At 44.4% G+C, this 17,452-nt stretch overlaps 1 protein-coding gene across 4 annotated transcripts in view; it reads right to left on the reverse strand.

Annotated features, from left to right (window-relative positions):
* ZBTB38 (zinc finger and BTB domain containing 38) overlaps nucleotides 1–17,452 on the reverse strand; it is a 141,119-nt gene that overhangs the window by 68,760 nt on the left and 54,907 nt on the right. For 2 of the 4 annotated variants that reach the window (XM_055569516.1, XM_055569515.1), the window contains exons 1-2: nucleotides 10,005–10,212; nucleotides 8,807–8,881 (exon numbers count right to left, since the gene is read on the reverse strand). The gene's annotated coding sequence lies outside the window, so the exon portion shown is untranslated. Of the gene's footprint in view, nucleotides 1–8,806; nucleotides 8,882–10,004; nucleotides 10,214–17,452 lie in introns of those variants that run through there. The other 2 variants (XM_055569508.1, XM_055569509.1) reach the window with 2 other exon arrangements.

Here is a 17,452-nt window from a genome sequence, read left to right on the forward strand (position 1 = left end):
TGTATCAGTTTGTTATCCATTCACCCACTGAAGGGCATTTGGCGGGTATCCAGTTTTAAGCTAGAACAAATAAAAAGGCTATCAATATTCATGTGACTGCTAAGTTGCTTCAGTGAAGTCCAATTCTTTGTGATCCTATGGCTCCTGCGTCAATGGAATTCTCCAGACTAGAATACTGGAGTGGTTTGCCATGCCCTCCTCCAGGGGACCTTCCTGACTCAGGGATCAAACCCAAGTCTCATGTCTCCTGAATTGGCAGGCAGGTTCTTGACCATTAGTGCCACCTGGAAGCCCCATTTGTGAAGGTACTTAGGTTCATTTGTGTAAACCTAAATTATCATTTCTCTTCTGTAAATATCCAAGAGTGGGAATTTATGGTATATATATGCTAACCTTTATTAAAAACTATCAAACTTTTTCAGAGTGTTACACCATTTATACTCCCACCAGCAACGTATGAGTGATCCATTTTCTCTACATCCTCACCAGCATTTGGTAACATCAGTTTTTTTTTTTTTTTAAATTTTAGCCATCCTGATAGATTCATCGGGGCTCATTTAGATGGTCCCCAGTCAAGGTTGCAGTCACTTGTGGGGCCTCCAAAGCTTGACTGGTGTGGCTTCAGGTCTCTCTCACTGTTCCAGCTTTCCAAATACAGTCTACATAGCAATGTGCTGTTTGGCATTTTGATGATGGAAAATGAGGCTCTTGATATGGGGTGAGGCCTCAGGTTTGTCCAGTTGCTCCTGACATCAGTAGTAGGACTTCACCATCTGGGAATGTTGGGTTTCTTTAAGGCAGTATTTCTTGGCCCAACCAGCAGACTCGATACCGGTGACATTCACTCCCGTGGAGTAATATGAAGGCCATGATATAACAGCCATGTGGTGGGGACAGACTTTGCCTGGGCTGGGGTCTTCCTGAAGCTTTAGCCAGAGACTGTGTAAGTGCTTTTTATTCCTAAAGTTAGTACCTTATCAGCATGGGGTGGTGGGATGGTGGTGGGACATAAAGTCAGCACAGACAGGTAAGGACGGGACCACCAGTGGCACTTGTCAGATGTCAGGGGCCCCACTGAACACTTCTTGCCCTTGGACCTTCTACTCTGTTGACCACTCAAGACTCTCCTGCAGCATGTGGACAGCTTGTCTGGATGTCATGGACCTCTGGTTTCTACCTCCTGGGAGTTAGATTTGAGGCAACGTGTCACCACCACAGGGAGCTTCCCAACCTAGGGATCCAGGTCCTGCCAGCAAGCAGAATTCCATCTGAGTAGCAGAAGGTGCCTCAGCCAAGAAAGGTGTTAAGATGACAAAGGAAATGGGCTTTGAAAAGGGCCAGTCCCAGGGGGATGACTCAAACAGCCCCAGCCATGTCGAAAGTCATCCTCCATCTGTTGTACTCCTGATTCAAGGGAGGCTGTGAACCTTCCCAGAACCCATACCCATCAAGACCCTGCTTCCACAGGTTTGGCCAGGAGGTCAAGAATCAGGAGGGCAGTGATCCTGCATGAGGACAGCCAAGAGATAATGGAGACCCTGCACAGACGCAGGGAAGCTCGGTGATCCTGGGTAGATTCCCTCATGCTTCTGTATGGAAGATGGATGCTGTGAAGGTTCTCCTCTGGGTTCCTCTCGGTTCTGGCTCTTGTGCTTCACCTGGTGCATTCACAGGAGATGCATGTAAACTTGGGCATGGAGGAATCTAGATGGTGTCTTACAGAACCTGATCATGAACTGGGGACTGTTGGGGGCTGAACAGTCTCTGGAAGCTGAACTTGAGGCTGAACCTGAAAGCCAAACGATGAGATGGTGGTCTGATGACTTTGAGAAGAGTTATGCAGATGGGATGGATAGTCACACCTGCTCTTAGAAGGTGGTGAGAATTTTAGAATTTGGTTGTTGTTTATTCACTATGTTCTCTCATTTTCCAGGTTTCCATTCTTGGGGACCTTTTCTCTAACTCACTGCTCCATTTGGCCATGTGCTCTTACTTACCTCCCATCAGAAGGCAGCCAAGCACATAGCACCTTTCAGATACAATGAGGTAGGTGGAGATGGGGGCAGTACCTCACCTGACCATGAATTTGGGTAATGAGACTCCATCCTTAAGGCTGAACCACAGCAGCACCCCTCAGCTCTGGCTTCGGCTTTTCCACTCATGACTCCCGTGACCTAACATTTGCCCACAGTGTAAATCTTGCTCTGTTCCTGCTCTGTTCTCTTGGCTTCTGACTCTGGACCCCACCTCCTACTTGGCTCTTACGGCCTGGATCCACATGGCTGCCCTATGTCTTCCTCGGACTAAGTGTTATTATCTCGGTGCTCAGGGCACAAGGTAGTCTCTTAAGGTGTCCCTCACAGGGTCTGGGCTGCCCACATGTGTCCTGAGATATGCCCTGCCTATCAGAAGGCAGATAAACATTCTCTGGTAGAACCAGGGGCTCACTTTAGGAGTCAGTCTTCTCACAGTGCCTTGTCTCTACTACTGTACCAGAGAAGAACAAATCTGACTCCATATTGGAGCTATTTTTCCAGCTCTAACCCTTGCACTCTGTTGCCTGTGCTTAGGCATGCTGGCTCAACACTTTGTGAAAAAGAATGCTGCCAGTAGTCCAAAATGTACATGATATCCCATTCTCAAGACTGTGACCTTTAAAAGTATAACACTTCTCCATTCATATAGAGATAAAAAGTTGCATAATAGAGCATAACATTTGTCTTGCTGGAGGTTTATAGGAACATTGTGACCAGATCTATGTAGAAGGCTGCAAGAACAAAGGATTCCAACATCTAGATGTTTGCAACAACCAGTCAAATCTGTTCCTGTTTTAGTATAAAAGAAGCCTGAACTCTAACTTGGGTAAGATGGTTGCTGGCTTTCTGAATAAAGTTGGTATTTTTTGACCCAACAACTTGTCTCTTAATTTATTGTCCTGTTGTGCAGTAAGCAGTACAAGCTAGGACTTAGTAATGCTACTCAGAGGTTGGGTGGATCCAGGCCCTTTGTCACTCAAGTTCTAGTTCTTCCTCTGCCACTAGATCTCTGCGTAACAACCACAAGTGAGTAAATGAACTATTCTGTGGCTCAGTTATCTTATACTTACAGTAAAGTTTCCAAACTCCCTAGCTGATAAACTTTCAACTGTATCATATCACGATTAAGGAGAAATCTAAAATTCAGAAGCCAAAAAACACCTTTAAGTTAAATTCTAGTTTGGATGTACTAGCTTACAGTTCCTTGACTTTTTTCTGTCTAGTAAGTATTGCTGATAAATGAGTGTTTATTAAATTGAACACAATATTATCAATAGTCCTCAGTGCATAGGTACTGGGAAGGTATATTAAAATACATATTCCTAGGCCCTCTCCTCAGAGCTTTCCATGCCACTGGGGCCTAGGAACATGCATTTTAACATGAGAAACTGAAGGGGACTTAGATTTTGAAATAGACATTGGTGACTTTTCAGGGGCTGATTTACACATTAGGAACTTTAAAAATAGGCCATTTGACCTACTGATTCAATTCTAGGAATTTTCCCTTAGATGTCCACGGAGATTTATTTATAAGAATGTTTTTACGTTTATAATAGCAGAACACTAGAGGCAATAAAAATGTACATAAAAAGGAATGGATAAATTAAGACATATCCATGCAATGGAAACACAGCCATTAAAAATAAAAATTTCAAAAGATCATTTAGTGACTTGGAAAAATGTTTACAACATAATGTTAAGTGGGGTGAAATCATTTAGTGACTTGGAAAAATGTTTATAACATATATAAAATTTAAAAAGAGGCATATAAAATAGCATTTCAATAATGTTCAAAAGAAGAAAAGAATATATATGAAAAAACTGACAAGAAATACATCAACATGTTAATATTGAATTGTTGGTTGGTTGTTAGATTACTGGAGATTGTTGGTTTCTTCTTGATACTTTTCTTTATTTTCCAGATTTTGTATAGTGACTAGTTATGGCTCTTTTTATTTGAAAAACAATGCTAAATTTTTTTTTTTTAAGTAAAGAAAAAGAATTTGACTCATGAGGAATGAAAAGAGAGGGAAGAGAGACCTCTTAGGAGACTGGTCCAGCCATGGCCTTGCTGCTGTAAGAGGACTTGGAAGACAGACTGAGTCTGGTGCTGGGGTGAATTTTAAACTACATTCTCTTTTGCAAAGTACCTTGGTATAGTCAATGCCCAGGAATTTGGGTCAACGAGAAAATCTTTTACACTAGATACTAATTTCTTGCTACATTCGAAGATAACAGACTATAGGAACAGGGACATGGGAGGGAATTCAGTTTGAACAACATCTTTACCGCTCTTGAGTTGATCTCATGCTTGTTGCCTCTGTGTATAATCCCCGTGGCCTCACCCTAGAGCACCATGCAGACTGACTGCACTCTGCTTAGGGGCTCCTGGACAGATGATAGGCTTCATTCCAGCTTGGGAGACTCCACCCAGGGCCAGAGCTTCCATGGAGCTTCCAGCCTTCTTCCATGGAGGCTTTCAAAGCCTCCTCTGGCCAATGCACTGGGAGCCCCATTGAATGCCAGGAAGCATCTTTTTTTGGCAGACAGATGGCTCAACTTTACTTTCTCTCATGGATCTCAGTGATCCATGAGTCAAACCTGAGTAAGAGTAGAAGACTCTTGGTTAGGCCCCTGGCCTAGGGGGCCTAACCATTCCAAATGTGCTTGAAATTTTTATACCACATGCTTTGACTAGTTAGGAAATGGTGCTAAGGATTTCAGGTTCAAGTCAATTTAGAAAAATCAATAAATAAATATGCTTGCAGTATTATTAGCAATATCAAAATCCAAACACCAATACTGATCACAAAGACGGTGATTGTTTTCATCAACACCCTAACTTGCCACATATTTTCCTAAGTTGTCCAAACCATTTCACATATATTACCTTACTTATTCTGACAGAATCTCAGCTTTACACTTTTAAAAATACCATTTCGGAGGTGGGAGGAAGCTATAAAGTTCTGATGAAAACCAGAGGCTTGAGTTAAAAACAAAACCCTGAAGTCTTCAGTGTGGTGTTTTCCAACTGTGTTCTTGACAAGAAGTCAGGGGATTTCAGCATGAGAAATCACGAAGCCCCATTACCATGAATTCTCAGCTTTGGTGACTGTGATGTGGCCTGATTGCAAAATCTTCCAAAGGGAGTAACAGAACATTCATAATACTGACCCAGGGCAAGAGGGGGGCGTGTACTTCTATGCCCTGAAAAGTATAAAACTTTTAACCTGGGGTTAAAAATAATCAACTGGTCCAAGCACTGCCTGCATCAGCCAACTGTGCCCAGACCACATCTGAATCAATAGACATGACCTAAGTTCTGAAAAGACTATGTAGCCTCACATTGAATTGTACCCCTCATATGAATCGGTGAATGGGAAAAAAACCAAACATATTACATATATATTAAACTGAATCACCTTGCTATACACCAGAAACTAACACAACATTGTATAAATCAACTATACTTCATGGCAACCCACTCCAGTACTCTTGCCTAGAAAATTCCATGGATGGAGGAGCCTGGTGGGCTACAGTCTATGGGGTCACAAAGAGTCGAACACGACTGAGTGACTTCACTCACTTCAACAAAAATTTTTAACTAAGATAAAATATAAAATTATAAGTTAAGGAAGCTTGAGAAAGTTTAACTTTCCCCATAATATCTACTTTGATGCATTTTTGAAAACGTTGAAGGTCAAAGTATTTACAAAGTGTGCTTGTTACCCCTGCCTCACTGGTGGGTCTGTAGTGTTAACCTAGCATGCTGTACCAGCCGGATGAAGGGGTTGTGTAGATGGCAGTGAAATTTTGATTTGGTGGTAGCATATCTCTCTCTGCCACACTAGGCAGCTAGACATTAAAAATCAAGTTGATCCCAGCTCACTCCCTCACTCCTATGTCAATTCCTGCATCCTTAGTACTTTGAGGAGTCATTCTTACATGGCAGTTGAAGTTAACAATCTGTGACTAACAGTCTCCCCAGTGAATAGACCCTGACTCCTTTTCCTTCTTGACCACGGTCTTGACCCCGCCCTTCCTGGCAGACTCCTTTAGGCTTGGACATGTAGCAATAGATCGTTGCCACTCGACGCCAGCTTTTGAAACCTGGTACTTGTTCTCAGCTTACTCCTTGTGGCTGCTCCCTAGTTGCAGGTCCTGGGCTCTCCCAGTTAACTTGGTTTTATCTTTAGTTTTCTCCACTAACCCAGCCAGCTCTCCACTCAGTAGGTTCTTTTGGGACCCACCAAACCAAGAAAGGCAATGGCAACCCACTCCAGTACTCTTGCCTGGCAAATCCCATGGATGGAAGAGCCTGGTAGGCTGCAGTCCATGGGGTCGCTAAGAGTCGGACACAACTGAGCGACTTCACTTTCATGCACTGGAGAAGGAAATGGCAACCCACTCCAGTGTTCTTGGCTGGAGAATCCCAGGGACGGGGGAGCCTGGTGGGCTGCCGTCTACGGCGTCACACAGAGTCGGACACAACTGAAGCGACTTAGCAGCAGCAGCAGCAAACCAAAAAAATGGACTTTCAAAGCTTGAAGCATTTTTGCAACAAATCCACTCATTCTTCTATCCCACTCCTCCTGATGTGAGGGACTGGGCGGGGGCGAGGCAGCAGTAATAGGAGATGAGGCCAGGCTCTGAGAGCTGTGTTAAGTCAGTCAGTAGCTGGCCTTCCCGCACAATGGACAATGTGTATTCTTCAGGGTGTGGGTGTGAGCACCAGAAATGTCAAGTCCAGGAGTAAGATATAATCCAAAATCAGAGTGTCTAGCCAGATACTGACAATGAAACTAGAGAAGTAGGTACCAGGCAGCTCAGGCAAGGACTGGAAACCATTTTTATAGTCTGTGTGCTGCTGAAGTGAGCACGTGCAGCCCCTTTGTATTGGAGATCTTTACGATGCCTTGCGGCCATCATAGAGGCACCACCATATGGTTTCCGATATTTTCCAGCAAGGGGGATACTGCACCAAGACCAACAATGATGAAAAGACTGCATAACATATAAAATCAGTTCAGGGTTCTTCAAACAGGGCTTATAACCTTACCACTCATGATTGCAATAAATGTTTTGCAACTTTTCCTGAAAAGAAAACGCTAGAACTATACATCAAATCCTTTGGGTAGAATTAATACTCTCAGCTGGAGCCTTTTTTAGTTTACTTTCACATGTTTCTCTTATAACTTGGTTTCAGGATCCCATCTTGTCAGGAATTTCCCCCTCTACCCCCCAACATTAAAAATTATGCCAAGATCTAGAGCAGTGTAGCTTCCCAAAGCCCCCAGGAGCAAACCGAACCATAAGCTAAAAAAAAGAAAAGAAAACAATCCACCAAGAGCTTTCCTAATGACCACTAGGAGAACAGAATTCTATTGGACAATTCCTACAAGCATGACAGAGCCAGAATGGTCTTAAACCAAAAGGACCCTGGAGGGGGAAAAAGTGGGGGGAAGAATGCCTTTCGTGGTTCACTGGCCACTGGTGGCCTAGTGGAGCTTATGTAAAGGCTCAGCATTAGGACAGACAGAGGCATCTTGAAAAATCTGCTCCTTGTCCTGCTGCTGCTATGTCACTTTAGTCATGTCCGACTCTGTGCGACCCCATAGATGGCAGCCCACCAGGCTTCCCGTCCCTGGGATTCTCCAGGCAAGAACACTGGAGTGGGTTGCCATTTCCTTCTCCAATGCATGAAATTGAAAAGTGAAAGTGAAGTCGCTCAGTTGTGTCCGACTCTTCGCGACCCCATGGACTGCAGCCTACCAGGTGCCTCCATCCATGGGATTTTCTAGGCAAAAGTACTGGAGTGGGGTGCCATTGCCTTCTCTGGCTCCTTGCCCACTCCTTACCAAAAAGTGTTAGTTATATTAATATAATTCTAAATATCTGATCTCTTTTTACTTCCCCCACTACTTCATTCTGCTATCTTATCTTTGAGTATCTCTAAGTTCCTCATTATGCCTTGCAGAGAGGACGACCTCTTCGTCAGAAACACTCCAGAGCTGTTACTGGAAAGTGGCTGCCCCCCATCCAGGGACTACATTTCCCAGATGCCTTTGCAGTTAGATGTGGTCATGTGACTAGAATTTTAGCCAATAGAATGTGAGTAGATGTGTCCTGGCCACTTCTAGGCAGGGGCCATAAAAATCTCCATGTGCACTTTTTCACACTCTTTTTTCCTCCTCCACTGGGAAGTGGAAACAATCCCAGGTGATCTTTAAAACAACATACTGCAGAAGGTGGAGCCTCTCTCAACCTATGTCTCTGAATGAATGTGTGACCTCTATTGTTACATGACCAAGAAATAAACTTCTATTGTGTTTGAGTCATTATACCTTTTTCAGTCTATTACAGCAATTAGCCTATCTTAATTATTACTATTATCCTCTTTGATACAGCTGTTATTGTTGTGTGCAGAAGTCCCCATGCCTTCTTTCCTTTCCCTGTACCTTGCTGCTGCTGCTAAGTCGCTTCAATCGTGTCCAACTCTGTGCCACCCCATAGACGGCAGCCCACCAGGCTCCCCTGTCCCTGGGATTCTCCAGGCAAGAACACTGGAGTGGGTTGCCATTTCCTTCTCCAGTGCATGAAAGTGAAAAGTGACAGTGAAGTCGCTCAGTCGTGTCCGACTCGTAGGGACCCCACGGACTGTAGCCCACCAGGCTCCTCCGTCCATGGGATTTTCCAGGCAAGACAACAAAATAAAAGAACAGATTTAGTCAACTAAATTCAAGCAGCCATTAGGGACAAATGATACTCACCAAATCAATGGTTGCAGCGTTCAGATCTTATAGCCAGATGAAGAGCGGTTTAGCAGAGCCTCACTTCAAGACAACCTGATATATTAAGATAAAACAAAAAGTAAAATGTAAGATCTACCAAACAGATGTATTAGCATGCAATGGTTAATCTTCAAAGGGTGTTGTCAGTTTACAAAGGAATCTGCTGCTCTTTTCCAGTAAGCAACAAGCTTCTCAATTGCATTTATAACATAAGATACATTTTAAAATACCCTTACCCCATCATTATAGAACAGAATTTATGAAGAACAATTCTTCTCGGCTAAGTACGCTATACAAAGACTAGATAATGACTCAGGAGATGACTTTGGATGCCAGGAGAACTGGGTATGATTTCTACGTCTGTGTGCTCTGCAATTCTTATGAACACGTTAAAACTTTTCTCGTGGGAACTTAACTTTCTTGGGTAGAAACTTCCAGAGCTTGTAAAATTATAGGCTACACCAAGACTTAAACTTGATTCAGTGAAATTAAAACAGACATCAAAGATACATTATCAGCAGTCTCTGCGTTTCATATCATCCCAGATGCAACGGCACAAGCAGGAATGAAAATAAGCTCTCTGAAAACAGGGAGATGAGACAGCGGAGGTGCACGAACTGGAACAACCACAGAGAACCAGAAATACGCTGCGTATGGGTGGCAGGTTGTGGTCATTTTCTTACCAGAGCTGCCAACTCTTAGCAGGTTAGGTGTGAAAATACCATTTGACAGCACAGGGCACATATTTGCCTAGAATGGGGTTTATTTTTGTTTCTGATGATTTGGTATAAGATCCAGGAAACAAACATTTCAGAACTCTGAACAAACATGCTGGCCGTCCAAAACAGAGCACTAGCGGGGAAGGACGAAGAGGAAACAGAACAAGAGGGGTGACGGGGAAAGGCACGTTGTGGGCCCTTTTCACCAGAATTTGGCCTCACTCTGTGTGTGTGTATTTTTTTTTTTTTTTTAAGAGGAAATGCATCCTGGTCTGGGCCTGTGGAGAAGAGAAAGATCAGAGAGATCCCCTCGGTGCCATGTTTGGAGGGTCTCCCAGATGCAGCCCCCACACCCTCCCCCTGGGCTGGGGCCTGCCAGGCGCAGGTGTCAGGGAACAAGATGGCGCCCCACAGTGAAGGGCGCGGTGTGAGGGGGTCTGGGGGCGGCCTGCACTTACTCCGAGGCGCTGGCTCCTCTGAAACCCAGACGCTGCCAATTCCCTGGGCTCAGGAGTTCTAACCGCCTTCTTGCTCTGGGTTCTTCACTTCTGGTCGAGATCAGCTCCACATATTTTTCTGATGATGTCACCCATTCTGACTTCCTACATTTTGAAAGTTGATATATAAGTAAAACCTTCCGTGAGGCTTCAAAAAAAAAAAAAAAAAAAAGCAGCAGCATAAAAGAAAAAGGTGTGCTGTGGGGCGATGGAGAGGAGGAGGAGAGAGGCAGTTGCCTCCTTATTTTGAGATTTGCTGCAGCCTGCGAATGCCACTCCCCAGCCAGTTTCCTGGCTGCAGAGGGAGGCCAGTGGCCGGGCGTGGGTGACGTCAGGGCCAGGCCTGAGTCATCGCCAGCGGCCCGTCTGCCCTGCCACTCGGAGGGGGACAAAAGGAACCTTTGATGTCCAGAGGCCCTCCTCTCGGGACACTCGCCTGTATGAGCAGCAGGCCAGAACATTCCTGCCGCCTCCCCACCCCCGGCCGCCCTTCCTACTTCCGGAACCGTCCCAGGCAGATTCAGCAAGGCCTCCTCAGGGGACATCGCCCTCCTGCATGGCAGAGGCAAGGCCACTCTCTGGCAAAGAAGCAGCAGCGGAGGGGGTTTCTCTGGGGATTTCTCACTTCACCCTCTGGCATCCCCCACCTCCCACTTCCCTGTGGTGCCACCTTACTCAGGGAATCACAGAGGTTCGAAAAGAGTGCGGGAAAGGTGGAAGGTGCTCTTGCCACCCTCCCTGGACAGCGCACAGTGCTCAGGGTCTATTCTCTGCCCTTGTGCCCTGACTCTGCGCCTCTGCACCCTGACCTCTGTGTACCAGTGTGAGTTTGTGCTGCCTGGATTCAAGGGGTCTTCTCTCTTTAAGAGGGGGATTTATATCCCAGTGCCTGCCACAGGGTGCAGTAAACGCACGTTGAATACATGAATGATAGTTTTAAAATAAAATTGTAGAGAACATATATTGTGTACTGGTAGTGAATGTTGGCACTTCTGGGCTAAGTGATTACAAAGATTATTTCATTTATGGTTTTCATGACAAAACTATGAGGCAGGTGCTGTTATTATCCCCAGCTCCTCAGATGAGGTGCTCAGAGAGATTAAGACACTTCTCTGAAGTCTCACAGCTAGTTAATGGTAGAATCTAGATCGTCTGATCTCAAACCCTGTGTTCTCAAGTATGACTGAGCGAATGAAGGAATATAGACCAAGAGCAGCCTGTCCAGGTGAGGGGAAATGGGAGTAATGATGGGGCTTGAAACCAAATCCTACAAGGAAATAGTGGAGCAATTAAGTACGATCTGTCTACAGTGGTAGGCCTCAGGCTCTTCTGATGGGTCAACACCACGTCTGAGGGTTGCTGGGATACCCAGAGTGGCCAGGGGGGTAAGTCCAGTCAGGTCCAAGTGGCAGTGAGGAGCCAGGAGGTTTGGTGGCACGTGGTGACTGCAGGATCTGAGATCACAGTGGACAGAACAGGAGCTGCGTCCTAGATTTGTCTTAATAGCCCTGTGGCCTCATGGGTGTAGGAGGGAGGCTGAGTGCAGCTCAAGGCATGAGCCTGGGGAAGACAGGACAGGGAAGGGCCTTCCCTGATGGTCCAGGGACTATGACCCTGTGCTCCCAATGCACAGGGCCCAGGTTCAATCCCTGGTCAGGGAACTAGATCCTACATGTCGCAACTTTTGCATGCGGCAACTAAAGATCCTGCGTGCCACAGCTAACACCCAGTGCAGCCAAATAAAAAAAAAGAAAAGGGAAGACATGAGAGCATTCTCAAAGACCCCAAGACTTGGAGAATGTGTTGGAACTACCATATCATTTCAAAGCACCAGGAGGAGATGGGAGTGACAGGAGCCAGAACTGGATCTGATAGTAGCAGTCACAGCCCTGAGCACTGCCCTGCCAGGAATCAGCTGCCCTTCTGAGATGGAGTGAGAGCCCCTCTGGGGGTCGTGCTGGGGCAGGGTGAGGAGGGCTGGCAAGAGGAGAACATCTGATGATGGGGCTATCCGGGCCCTGGATAAGAATGACCTTGGAGATCCCTTTTTCCGCTATGGTTCATAATTCTGTGGTTTGTACTTTTCCGTTATTCCAAGAGGAAGACAAAAGCCAGGACTTTTCAGCCCAGTGGGCAGTGGGCAGGGAGATGCTGGTGGCCTCAGTAAAGCCACTCCATGGCTCTTCTTTCCACCGTGGGACAGGACGTTCAGTCACGGGATCCCTCTACTGGGCTCAGGAAATCAATGCCTCTGTTCGTTGGGGACGTTGTGTTGTTACCTTGTTCCTGGAACCACTGCCAGTTGCCACTCTGAGGAATTACACCTGTGCTGTGGGGTCTGACTCCCCAGGCAGGCGGAATTAGCAGAAGTGAGTTTCAGAAGGGAGAAAGCCACATGCTTTGGACTGAGGGAGTAGTGACAACTGACCGGAGTCACTGTCAGCGTCCGCACAGAGCCTGACCTTGGGCCGAGGAAAGCACTGGAAGCTCCAGGCATGTTTTGGCACAGGCTTGCTGATTCTTTTCTTATCTACAGAAAACGTCTCTGGGCACCTCCCTGTTGCTTCCCCAAAGACTCCGTGGCCATGCTTGATTCACACACACGGGTGTTTATGTCTCTAATTAGACGAACAGAGGCTGATTATTTTTTCAGTCTACCTTGTGGGACCAAGAAAATGTGAAGAGAAAGATAAAGCGAAGACGGAGAAACAATGAGTAGGCACCAAGTGAAATGCTGCTCCTGGCATTGTTTGCTCTGGGGGTTGATTCTAACAGTGAGGATTAAATCAGAGAATTGGGCCAAACATCTATTTGGGGACACAGAGGTGTAAGTACAGTGACACCCCAATCTCTATCCCATCTGGAGAGCCCTCCTCTTCAGTGCAATAAATGTGGTTATATACTGGAAATTCAAAAACAAAAGCAAAGGCTTAGAAGACTTACCTATCCTTACTGCCTCCAATTTCTCTCATTTCAACACCTTTTTAAAAACAATTTTTTAATTATTATGGTATAATTTTTATGTCAAAAAGTTAACCCACTTACAGTGTACACATCAATGGATTTTAGTCTATTCACAGAAGTGTGTGAACCATAACCTCATTTTTTAAGAAGTATTTATTTACCTATTTAATTTACTTGGCTGGGCTGGGTCTTAGTTGCAGCATCCAAAACTCTTAGTTGCAGTATGTGGGATCTAGTTTCCTTGCCAGGGATCAAACCTGGGCCCCCTGCAATGGGAGCATGGAGTCTTAGCCACTGGATCACCAGGGAAGTCCCCATAACCTCATTGGAGAACATTTTGTCATCCCCCAAAGAACACTTGTGCCCAGTAGCAGTCATTCCTCATCTTCCCCCAGTCCCAGCACTGGACAAATACTAAGCTTCTGTCTCTATAGATTTGCCTCTTCTGGACATTTCGTACAAATGGAATCATGCAATATATGGCCATTTGTGTTTGGCTTCTTTCATTCAGCATAGTGGTCTTCAGGTTCGCCCATATCGTAGAATATATCAGTACTTCATTCCTTTTTGTGCCCAAACAATATTCCATTTTGTGATTATACTATGTTTTGTTTATTCATACATCAGCTTACGAACACATTTTGAGCTGTTACGAATAATGTTGCCATGAACATCTGAGTACAAGTTTTCATGTGGATATATGTTTTCATGTCTCTTGCATGCATACCAAAGAGTAGAATTCCTGGGTCATAAGATAACTCTATGTTTAACATTTTGAGGAACTGTTAAACTGTTTTCCAAAGAGCTGTACCATTTCACATTCCCATCAGTGATGTGTGAGAACTCTGCTTCTCCACACCTGCACCAACAATCTTATTGTCTGTCTTTTTGGATTTTAGCCATCCTACTAGGTATGATGTAGTATCGTATTTCAGTTTTGATTTGTATTACCCTAATAACAGAGTTTTGCCAAGAGAATGCACTCATCATAGCAAGCACTCTCTTCCAACAACACAAGAGAAGATTCTACACATGGACATGACCAGATGGTCAATACTGAAATCAGAATGATTATATTCTTTGCAGCCAAAGATGGAGAAGCTCTATATAGTCAGCAAAAACAAGACTGGGAGCTCAGATTATGAACTCCTTATTGCCAAATTCAGACGTAAATTGAAGAATGTAGGGAAAACCACTAGACCATTCAGGTATGACCTAAATCAAATCCCTTACGATTATACAGTGGAAGTGACAAATAGATTCAAGGGACTAGATCTGATAGAGTGCCTGAAGAACTATGGATGGAGGTTCGTGACATTGTACAGGAGGCAGTGATCAAGACCATCCCCAAGAAAAAGAAATGCAAAAAGGCAAAATGGTTGTCTGAGGAGGCCTTACAAATAGCTGAGAAAAGAAGAGAAGCTAAAGGCAAAGAAGAGGAAAGATGTACCCATTTGAATGCAGAGTTCCAAAGAATAGCAAGGAGAGATAAGAAAGCCTTCCTCAGTGATCAATGCAAAGAAATAGAGGAAAACAATAGAATGGGAAAGACTAGAGATCTCTTCAAGAAAATTAGAGATACCAAGGGAACATTTCATGCAAAGATGGACACAATAAAGGACAGAAATGGTATGGACCTAACAGAAGCAGAAGATATTAAGAAGAGGTGGCAAGAATACACAGAAGAATTACACACAAAAAAGATTTTCATGACCCAGATAACCATGATGGTATGATCACTTACCTAGAGCCAGATATCCTGGAATGTGAGGTCAAGTGAGCCTTAGGAAACATCACTACAAACAAAGCTAGTGGAGGTGGTGTAATTCTAGTTGAGCTATTTCAAATCCTAAAAGATGATGCTGTGAAAGTGTTGCACTCAATATGTCAGCAAATTTGGAAAACTCTGCAGTGGCCACAGGACTGCAAAAGGTCAGTTTTCGTTCCAATCCCAAAGAAAGGCATGGTCAAAGTATGTTCAAACTACTGCACAATTGCACTCATTTCACACGATAGCAAAGTAATGCTCAAAATTCTCCAAAGCCAGTCTTCAACAGTACATGAACCGTGAACTTCCAGATGTTCAAGCTGGATTTAGAAAAGGCAGAGGAACCAGAGATCAAATTGCCAACATCCGTTGGATCATCAAAAAAGCAACAGAGTTCCAGAAAAACATCTACTTCTGCTTTATTGACTACTCCAAAGCCTTTGCGGAGAAGGCTATGGCACCCCACTTCAGTACTCTTGCCTGGAAAACCCTATGGACGGAGGAGTCTGGTAGGCTGCAGTCCATGGGGTCGCAAAAAGTCGGACACGACTGAGCGACTTCACTTTCACTTTCCTGCACTGGAGAAGGAAATGGCAACCCACTCCAGTGTTCTTGCCTGGAGAATCCCAGGGATGGGGGAGCCTGGTGGGCTGCCGTCTATGGGGTCGCACAGAGTTGGACATGACTGAAGCAACTAGCAGCAGCAGAAGCAGCAGCAGCCAAAGCCTTTGACTGTGTGGATCACCACAAACTGTGGAAAATTCAAGAGATGCGAATACCAGACCACCTTACCTGCCTCCTGAGAAATCTGTATGCAGGTCAAGAAGCAACAGTTAGAACTGGACGTGGAACAACAGGCTGGTTCCAAATTGGGAAAGGAGTATGTCAAGGCTGTATATTGTCACCCTGCTTATTTAACTTATATGCGAGTACATCATGCGAAATGCTGGGCTGGATGAAGCACAAGCTGGAATCAAGATTGATGGGAGAAATATCAACAACCTCAGATATGCAGATGACACCACCCTTACGGCAGAAAGCGAAGAAGAACTAAAAAGCCTCTTCATGAAAGTGAAAGAAGAGAGTGAAAAAGCTGGCTTAAATCCCAACATTTAGAAAATGAAGATTATGGCATCAAGTCCCATCTCTTCATGGCTGATAGATGGGGAAACAGACTTTATTTTCGGGGTCCCCAAAATCATTGCAGATGGTGACTGCAGCCATGAAATTAATAGATGCTTGCTCCTTGGAAGAAAAGCTATGACCAACCTAGACAGCATACTGAAAACCAGAGACCTTACTTTGCCAACAATGGTCCATCTAGTCAAAGCTATGGTTTTTCCAGTAGTCATGTATGGATGTGAGAGTTGGACTATAAAGAAAGCTGAGTGCCAAAGAATTGATGCTTTAGGACTGTGGTGTTGGAGAAGACTTTTGAGAGTCCCTTGCACAGCAAGGAGATCCAACCAGTCCATCCTAAAGGAAATCAGTCCTGAATAGTCATTGGAAGGACTAATGCTGAAGCTCCAGTACTTTGGCCACTTGATTCGAAGAACTGACTCACTGGAAAAGACCCTGATGCTGGGAAAGATCAAAGGCAGGAGGAGAAGGAGACGACAGAGGATGAGATGGTTGGATGGTATCACTGACTAGATGGACATGAATTTGAGCAAGCTCCGGGAGTTGGTAATGGACAGGGAAGCCTGGCATGCTGCAGTCCATGAGGTCACAAAGAGTCGGACATGACTGAGCGACTGAACTGACTGACTCATCCTAATAACTAATAATGTTGAGAATCTTTTCATGAATTTATTGGCCATTTGTATAACTTCTTTGAAGAATTGTCTATACAAATATTTTATTCATTTTTAAATTAAATTGTTCATCTTTTTTATTAATATTTTATGTATAGGGATTCTTAATATATTTTGGATACAAAATTTTTTATCAGACATATATTCTACAAATACATATCCTTTCTGTAGTTATTTCTTTTTCTTCATGGTCTTTGAAGGAGAAAAATATTTTAACTTTGATGAATCTAACTTATTTACTCTTTTATCTTTTGTGCTTCTGATGTCATACCTGAGAAACTATTGTCTAATCTAAGGTCATAAAGATGTACACCTGAGTTTTCTAAGAGTTTTAGGGTTTTAGTTCTTACCTTAGGTCTACGTGCACGTGTATGTGCTTGGTCGCTTCAGTCGTGTCCAGCTCTTTGCGACCCTGTGGACCGTAGCCCGCTAGGGTCCTCTGTCCATGGGATTCTCCAGGCAAGAATATTGGAGTGGGTTGCCATGCTGTCCTCCAGGGGACCTTCCAGACCTAGGGATGGAACCCGCATCTCCTGCGTCTCCTGCATTGGAGGGCAGATTCTTCACTGCTGAGCCACCGGTGAAGCCCTCTAGATCTATGATTCACTTTATTTTTTATGTACGGTAGAGATCCAAATTCATTCTTTTCACATGGATGTCTATTTGTTCCAGAACTGTTTGTTGAAAAGACTACTCTCACCAGAATTCTGCACATCTAAAACTGATCTAAAATTCTAAAAAGTTATTTTAAAAAATAGTCTATTCTTTCCCCCATTGAATTTTCTTGACCGTTTTGTCAAAAATCAACTGACTGTAAGTATTAGTTTATTCCTGGACCTTTCATTCTAGTCCATGGATCGAGA

This window comes from Bubalus kerabau, chromosome 2 (assembly GCF_029407905.1).
Source record: "Bubalus kerabau isolate K-KA32 ecotype Philippines breed swamp buffalo chromosome 2, PCC_UOA_SB_1v2, whole genome shotgun sequence".
Classification (NCBI taxonomy): Eukaryota; Metazoa; Chordata; class Mammalia; order Artiodactyla; family Bovidae; genus Bubalus; species Bubalus kerabau.